Here is a 9,646-nt window from a genome sequence, read left to right as displayed (position 1 = left end):
GTTGGTTGTTGGCTTGCATTCTTGGGAAATTGAGGACGTGCTGCCAAGCACATAGCTTGAGATCATGTGATGTGTAACAGGGCTGCCTTAGGCAGGGATTTAACCTGGTGTTCTAAGTGTGCTAACGGCCCGGCAGTTAAACTCAATAGCAGAAGACCATAAAAAAAGATAAGGGTTACTTCAAAAATAAAAGTGATCTTTACTAGAGAAACAAATACTGCAGATACAAAGTACAAATAAACTAGGAGATCTAAGAAAATAAAAACAGACTTGAGGATCCAAAAATACAGCAAGAAACGAACCTTAACTTGAGGACAGGCAAATGGATACACCAGATAAAGTGTCAAACACAGGTAATATTTGTGCAACAAAAAGACTTTTAATTCAGTATTTTATGTACTGCCTACTATAGCACCTTTGTGTACATGAGTAAAGCTCAGCATAAGCCAATACTATTCAATAAAGTTGGGCCTATATTTTTATCAGATTTATTTTGATAAACATATATAATATCCTTATAAGATATTAGATATTTTTAAGATAGTATACAATAAAATGTAGGTTTACATGAAAATAGTTTTTAGTGTTAGAAAAACATGGATTCATGAGCATGAGCATTGTGAAATGGCAGCATACTGGAAGGTGTCAAAATAAACACAAAACCCATGTCATCATTGTCATCTCATTATTAGTTAATTCAGCCTTGGTCAAATATTATATCTGAATTAAATAAACGAGAGAGAATTTAACTTAGGCTAATTATAATGATCAGTTGAGATGATCATATCTTGTCTTTTTTCAGTATCTTGAATTTTCCATTTCAAGCAGCTTTTTGTGTAAAAAAATAAACAAAATATATACAAAATACATACAATAATGTGCACTGTACTGTTTGTTCTTCTTTGCAGTTTTATGTATTTTCAAGAAATCCTCAATGACGAAATGCATGACTGGAAAAACGGTCTGCAGGTGCATTTTGAAATGTTTTAAATAAAAAGTTCTGTTGTGAAACTCTGGATGCCGCAAGCCATTAGGTTTTAACTCAATCTGATATAATCACATGATTTTTCACATGAGAAAGCTGATTGGTTTCTTTCGCATTAGCAGCCAATGAGCTTTCTGCACAACATTCAAATACTTGACTAGTACTTGCTGTAGCAGTTGCTGCATGCTTTAGAAAGCATCTGAAATCAACATCTAAGATAAGTAAACACTCTTTTACTAATTTCACTGTATTGTGTGGTCTGCTTTATTAATTTCAAAATTAGAATCACTCTCTTTTTGTAGTCCTAATGGCTTACTATACAAATAAGAATTTAAAAGTTTTGTCAATGACAATTATCAAATGACTTTAAATTTAGATTTTTTTTTCAGGTTGTTGCTGGGGTTTCTTATCTCATCACCTTGCAACGTATATCTATTTGTTACCTACACATAGTGTACGTTCTAGTGTTAAAACGATCGGCATGGTAGCTCAGGCACACATAGACGTAGGTCACTTGTGTTAGGCTGGTCGCCGTGGTAGCCCAGGCACACACAGATAGTAATAAATGTGGTTCATAAGGCTCTTTGGAGCAGCAATAGTATATATGTCTTAGCGACATATCTGTTTGTTTGGGGGATGTTTTGTTCAATCCTGTCCTGTTTTCATTCGTTCTATGTGCGTGGATATATTCATGTCTTCCGATGCAGCAGTTTATATTCTTACACTCAGCGGCATGCATATGTTGGCTAGTATTGTCCATTTCTGTGTCTCCTGCTTTGTTGAGGGGGTATTTCATATGTTGTATGTGTAGCAGCAGTATTTCTTACATGCTCACAGCATCATGTCTATGGATGTATTGGCAGCAGCATAGCAGATCTATTCCGCCAAGACCAAACACAATAAAGCGGTGGTTGATTGTGATTTCATTTTCACTTAATCCTGTTCTTCGTGTCCCCCTGCTTTGCACACATCTGCTCTGCATCTCTCTCTCTCGCTCTCTCATTCAGATCATCAGCTCGTCAGCTCCACCAATGAACTGTGTTCCAATTATACACTTTATGTGTATAGACAGACAGACATTTTTCACATAGCTACGAGAAGCGTTAAACATGGACGCATAGGTGGTTGCCGTGGTAGCGAGCAATACTTGCTAGCAAACATTTCTTACGGTTACAAAAATGCTACGCAATCATGTATTCTGCTGTATTAAAGCTTTAATCAGGATAAAACCGTATATTAGAAACTAACATAAGCAGTAGCATTTACAAATAACAGTGTATCTAAAAGTATGAAACAACAACAAACAAAGTAACATATCATTCTGAAACGTCCTGTAAGAGCCTCTTCACTAATATTCTCTGGGTCTCAATTGGGCTCAAATTGATAAACAATATTGACCATGCCATTGTTTACAATACAACTGGAGCACATGCCGCTGAGGTGAGGGGCTTGACTTTTCTGGACTGCAGGTGGTTTAACGAATAACAACACACTGGGCCAGCTAACCAATCTGAGCCCATTGCGTATTTCTGAGGGAGGGGCTTCATAAAACCAGGAAATCATCAGAGCCTTCATAGGAGAAGGGACAGAGCAGTGCAGAATAAAGGTAAATTATGTGAAAATAATGCATTATTTAAAAAAACAAAAAAAACAAAACCCCAAGTATTAACACGTTAGCGTGCAAGAAACTGTGCAATTTACATTAATTGTATATAGCAATTAGATGCTATTTACACTAAGTGAAAATATATTTTCTTAGTGATAAATAGTGTTAGATGTTTTGCAAATATTAATACATTCTATCTACACTAAAAATTTCAGTAATTTCTTCATCAATATGTAATGTGAAAATAATTAGGTGGCGATATTTGCACCTCAGTATTGTAGTACATTATAAAGCAGTATGCAATAATGACATGGAAATGATCATATTTATTAAAATTATTAAATGGATGCTGCTTAAGTCCTCCCTACACCTACACCTAACCATACCAGACAAACACTTCATTATTAAATACCTGTGAGGCACTTTATTTCCACTATTCAAATATTTACTTAGTATGGGTCTCTGGAATTGTCAGTCAGCTGTCAACAAAGCAGACTTCATTTCTTCTTTTTCTTTAAACTCCACACTTAGCATATTGGGCTTGACTGAGACCTGGATTCGTCCAGAAGACTCAGCAACCCCAGCTCCTCTTTCGAACAATTTCTCTTTCTCTCATACCCCCCCCGTCAGGTTGGCCGGGATGGGGGCACTGGTCTGCTCATTTCTAACAACTGGAAATACTCAACCCACTCTCCCATTTTGGTTTCCCCCATTCAAGAAGATAGGAGCCTCGCTTTTATTCCCATGTTACACCTCTCTTTATCTCCTTGCACTGGCTACCGGTCGCGGCACGAATCAAGTTCAAGACGTTGATGCTTGCATATAGAACAGCCACAGGCTCAGCACCCGCCTACTTCCACTCACTACTACGAATTTACATCCCCTTCAGAAGTCTGAGATCTGCTAGTGAGCGACGCCTCGTGGTACCATCACAGAGAGGCTCAAAATCACTTTCCAGAACATTCTCGTTCACCACTCCTGGCTGGTGGAACGATCTTCCCACCCCTATCCGGAATGCTGAATCCCTGACAATTTTCAAGCGACAGCTGAAAACTCATCTCTTTCGAAGCTACTTGACTTCATCATAATAATAAATAAAAAAAAGTATCTCTCTTTATTTATTCCTTCTCTTTCTAGCTTGTACTTATTTGAACAATGTCTAAGAACTTGGTATTACAACCACTTCTTGTGTCTGTTTGCCTCTTTAAGAAGAATCGCTTTATGTATCCCCCAATTGTAAGTCGCTTTGGATAAAAGCGTCTGCTAAATGACTAAATGTAAATGTAAATGTAAATGTAAATTTACTTATGCCTTTCTGATCTGATATGTGATTGGGAAAGGAGAAGAATGAGTTCGGCAAAAGGCGGATTCGAATTAGAGGTCGATGGCATCAAAAGTTATCGCCTCACGTCTTACTCCCTATGCCATTTAGTGTAAATAGACAATCCATATACAAGCATGGGCTTGGAGAGCCATTTAGCAGCATTCAACATGATAGACCAATGGTCAGAAGAGCTAACAAGTGTTTCTGTGTAATGTTGTTACAGACAAACTGTACATTGCAACTCTACCAGTGTAGTGTATATCCAGGAAAAGTTACAGTTGAATCAGGAATATCAACATTAACCAAGTCTCTGACATGGCAGTAACAGCTTAATTATTATTCACTGCCATACTGTGCAGCTCATAGAAATCCAGGCATAGTTGGCTTTGGTTTGTGTTGGTTTACACTTATGTGAATAATGATTTTCAGGATGATAGCAATGGGCAGATGTAAACACTCTTTGCTCAATCAATTGTGTTTCGGTGCCTAATATAGTTCCATGTTGTTACGGAGTGATCAGGTCAATAGACGAGCGGATCCATATGCAAAGCTTTATTTAAAGACATGGTCAACACAGGCAAGAGTCGAACAATGGCAAACAGGTATATAGAGGGCAAGACAGAAGAGTAGCCCGCTAAACAGGCGTGGGTCGATCGATGGCAAACGTAATCCAAAGGGCGAGGCAAACGGGTAATCCACAGACAGAAAATAATCCAAACAAGTTGCAAACATAGTCCGAAACGGCAAGACATCGATCGATGGCAAACGTAATCCAAAGGGCGAGGCAAACGGGTAATCCACAGACAGACAATAATCCAAACAAGGTGCAAACATAGTCCGAAACGGCAAGACAATGGGATAATCCAAGACAGGAAATATAGTTCAGGGCAGGCAGAGAACAGGCGAAACTAGAGAACAGGCTAGTGTCCAAACATGGGAAAACAGATTATAAACAAGACTAAGGCTAGTGCTAGGCAAAACACGGAATGGCTCCGTAAAGTAGCTATCGCTAGGCAGAGATAAACGCTAACAATACTCGGCCCTGAATGAGGGTTGGAGCCTCGTATTTATAATGTGTGTGATTGGTTGCAGGTGAGCGTGTAATCAGTGAAGTGGAGCATTGGAAATGTAGACCGGGGTGACATGTAACAGTCTGTGTAGTGTGAGAGACAACATAATAGGAAGGCGACTTCTGGTGGTGAGCAGACAGAAGACCACGGACAGGATTCGTGACACATGAAAACGATTACCAATAATTGTACAAATTGGACGAATAAAGTTTTTCACAGCTTTCTTACCCATCAGGGCAAGATCTGCAATGTAAAAAAGCAAGCTACTCAAGCAGCTCAAATTTATGTGACTGCCCTTAAAAGCGACACCTATCTATTAAAATGTTCTGTTTGTAAAACGCTTATCAGAAAGACACACTATGTCAAAGAGTGTGAATTTAGCTGAATATCAAGATATTAAACTTGGTAAGATTCATTTATTTCAGAATAAATGGCAATTCTAAACAGAAATTATAAATACAGGTACAACCACATTACTGTACCCTCAGTGTTTATACGGATTAGTGAATGTGTGGGAGAGTGGTAGAACAATTACACTATTGAAATCTCAACCTTATTTCAGCACTGTTGTTATTCTTCCGGTTATGGAAAGTAAATATATGAAAATGATTAATGAGTATATGTTATTCAAAATATGTTTGCACAGGTCATGTCCTCTGTAGAGTGGACCACAAGAGACACATACAGCTTCTCTGACGTTTATGGGTAGATGCATTACAACTACTGATGCATATTTGGCTAGACACAGAGACTACAGGAAGACAAAAAGCAGTGGCTTGAGAAGTTCACATGAGTGATGCCAAATGTTTCATCTTATCTACACACCAATTTTTAATTTTTAATACTCTCTAACCACAAATAATAAACACAGAAATAAAACAATATGCTTCACAGTACCACAGATAGATAACATCTCCAAAATGTCTTTTAAGGAATTATTTTCTGTAAAACATCTGCTGTGAACATCTGTTAAACATCTCAAACTTCTTAAACATCTCAAAAGTGCTGTCTGAGGTGCAGTTTTGTCATTTGTTCATGCACTTCCCACAAGGCTATGGTTTTGACAGAGAACAATCTAAGCCTATACTAAGTGTTGCTTCACTTAAGCGTCAAATTTCCTTTAAGTACTACCTTCTCCTCGTTTCATCTGATTCCCTATGTTGTGTGCTCCTCTGATCTCCTGTAAAAACATTTGATCATTTGGTAATTCATAGCCCCAGGGCCCAAGGAGGTCTTAATGTGGACCTGGCTGCCACTGTTTACTATAATGTAATAATCATTCACTCCACAACTATCACTGTCTTTTTAAGGCAGCTACTGCCTAGGTGCCAGTCCGTAGCAGTGCTGTTCTTTCCACGGCCACTGTTTGGGGTTACTGACATGAACTTTTTACTGATGCAGGCTAGAGTATGTCACCGTTGTAATTGTTTGTTGGCAGTTGCTTGTGCTTTCAGACTGAGATACACACAGCTTTTCATGTGAATACAAAAACACCTTTACACATGAGAGCTGGCAAGATTTCCTATGTAAATGCCTTTTTTATACACTACATGAAAAATCTAGCCCAGTCGCCCTTTGATTCCCTCCTAAATGTTTTTCATGTTTTTCATTCTGAAACTCCAAATATTTCTGGCATCTTCCGGTGTATGAGTAAGTGTTTATTAATGCCTGGAATGTCCTGTGGAAAAAAAAACTAAGAAAAATGTCTGGCCAAATTTGGCTCCAACAATTCTATTCTAAAACCCTAAGACTCAATGGAAAAAGTAGTCAGTCTATGTTTTTCAGATGCCTAATTAATTTTCCTTTCAGCGACTCAAGAGCCCCTCAGGTAATAACAACAGTGATACCATCAATGATTAGAAAAACAGCAAAAAATGCATTCCTGGGTTTACAAGGTGTCTGATTCATTGGTTTGAAATAATACATGGGAACATTACCAGTGCCTGGGGCTGATTACTTCTGTATAATTTCATCCTGAACCTGTGTAGGTGGTTGGTAGGTGTGTTAAAATTAGTTGATTTCTTACACCATTGACTCTTTTTTCTGATCAAATCAAATGGAAAATTTGTGTTTTGATTGCTGCAGTGATGATCGCTGATGTTAGTGTGCCTCCACTAGGCTTCCTAACCCTCATGTGTAAGCCCTTTATACAGAATAAACACAGTATCAATCAATGTCAACAAAACATGCGGGGAAAGCACAGATAAAAGCTCTGCTATAGCAAGAACCTGTTGCTTTATGGCTATGCTGGCCCAAGTTGATCTTTTTCTCAATGGGTTAAAGTACACAAACCCCAGGATCTTTCATATATTCCCAAACTCTTATAAACAAGTGTACCTCTCTCATGTCTAGATGAACATTTCTCTTATTGCACTCTCTGAGGACATACAGGTTCAAAATGTTGACGATTCAGCTTATCACATAATTCATGCTCCATTGCAACTCCAGGGCATTTGTGTACTCAATAACATAGACAACTGGTTAATTCTTGCACAGTCTCAGTAGATGGTGATTCAGCATCAAGATGTCGTCCTTGCTCACAAAAGTTGCCTGGAGATAAAACTCAACTCCAAGAAGTGGGTGCTTTCTCCAGTACAAAGGACAACTTTTCTAGAAGTTGTGTAGGACTTGATTACCAAGTCAGGCTTGTCCATCTCCTGCTTGTATCATGTCAATTCTCTTAGCCATAGAATCCAGCTAGGCCAAGCCGTCACTGTGAACGAGTTTCAAAAACTGTTAGGACTCATAGCATCTGTGTCCAACTGCGTGATTCCTTTTGGCCTTCTGTACATGAGACCATTACAGTAGTGGCTCAAGACCAAGGGATTTTCTTCAAGAAACAAAACATTTTGCATGATCATGGTTAGGCATAGATGCCTCTGTCTGTACAGTAATGACAGTGTCTGCTAGTTACAGCAATACTATTTCTGGAGCATGTTCAAATTGTCTCTGACATGTTTCCAGACTACAGATGGAGACAACAGTCTTGTTTTGGGCAATGTAATTTGAGTGTGGCACTCCTCTCTCTCTCTTACTTTATTACTTGCCAATTCTCTGTAAATATTTTTGACAATGTTTCCAGACTGAAGCTGTCTGCAGTTCCTACATAGTTTTTTGGATGCATATTAATATGTAGACACAACATTCAGCCACTTGAGGGAAATCAGCCATGCTCTATTTAATTTTTTACATGTAGCATATGCGTACAGTGGGCCTCATTCATGAAAATTATGTAAATACATGAGTAAATTCAGAGTAATTTGCATGTAAAATAGACCTTCCTGAAAATTATCCTCCGGATTCACAAACGCGTCGTAAATTCCGATTTGATAGTGTCATGCTCTGGGAGGAAGGACCCAAACGCAGAATAGCAAAATACAGGGGTTTATTGACACAGACAGACACAAGAGGGAAACAAGACAGACACAAGAGGGAAAGTGCAGTGAAACAGTCCAACAAAAGGGTATACTGGGGTGATGACGGGATAGCGGAGGATGACTGCTGAAACCAGCTTGGGGTGACAGCAGTTTGGACTACTGCTGAGGAGGTGGCAGGACCAGGCAGATTGTAGAAGACCAGGCAAGGTGCAAGGAAGCAGAGAACTGCTGCTTGATGAACAGAACCAGTACGGCTGCCAGGCAGAGGGAACCAGCGGGCAGGGAACCACAGGCGGCAGGGCAGGGCTGGAAGGGGGAAACACAATAAACAGAAACACACCACAAGACTGGACAAGACACAACTGGCACACTAGACAACACAAACAAGACATGAAACAAGAAAATAAATCGAGAACTGATCAAATAAAAGGATCAAAACAAATAAGAGAAAGAGGATGATAACAAAAACCAAAAGTAGATAACTAATAAGCTCCAAACAAAATAAAGACTTGAGTAAAAAACTCCTGGGGGGTATTCCAGGGGGTATTCCAAAAAGCAGGTTATGTGACATACCCGGGTATGTTTGAGGATAAGCGAGCGGATAACCTAAGCTTTCGGTTCCAAAATCAGAGGTAACTTTCAGGGCATGTAAGTAGCCATAGAAACTTGCTCTGTGAAGATAACCTGCTCCGGAGCAGGTTATGTTTCAGGGTTAGTTCACTTACCCTATATAGGGTAAGTGAACTAACCCTGAAACATAACCTGCTCCGGAGCAGGTTATGTTTCAGGGTTAGTTCACTTACCCTATATAGGGTAAGTGAACTAACCCTGAAACATAACCTGCTCCGGAGCAGGTTATGTTTCAGGGTTAGTTCACTTACCCTATATAGGGTAAGTGAACTAACCCTGAAACATAACCTGCTCCGGAGCAGGTTATGTTTCAGGGTTAGTTCACTTACCCTATATAGGGTAAGTTCACTTACCCTACCCTAGGCGTGCTGATAGCGCACGCGTGATCTACTGACGAGCCTTCAGTGGGCGTGACAGATTGCGCACAATATTATATATTATTACAATAAAGTTATGTAATATAGCCTACTATATATATATATATATATATATATAGTTGTATGATATGTTAATTGTAAAGCGTTAATAAGCGTTATTATAAGTAATAAATAAGGTAATATTATTCTAATATGATATTGTTATATTTATTTTATTGGCATAGCCTATATAACAGTTATCTGTATAAATTATAAAACACTATTATGACAAGGTAAT

This window comes from Sinocyclocheilus grahami, unplaced genomic scaffold (assembly GCF_001515645.1).
Source record: "Sinocyclocheilus grahami isolate Dianchi unplaced genomic scaffold, SAMN03320097.WGS_v1.1 scaffold1480.1, whole genome shotgun sequence".
Classification (NCBI taxonomy): domain Eukaryota; kingdom Metazoa; phylum Chordata; class Actinopteri; order Cypriniformes; family Cyprinidae; genus Sinocyclocheilus; species Sinocyclocheilus grahami.
The sequence above is the reverse complement of the archived record's forward strand: the minus strand, read 5'-3'. Positions refer to the sequence as shown.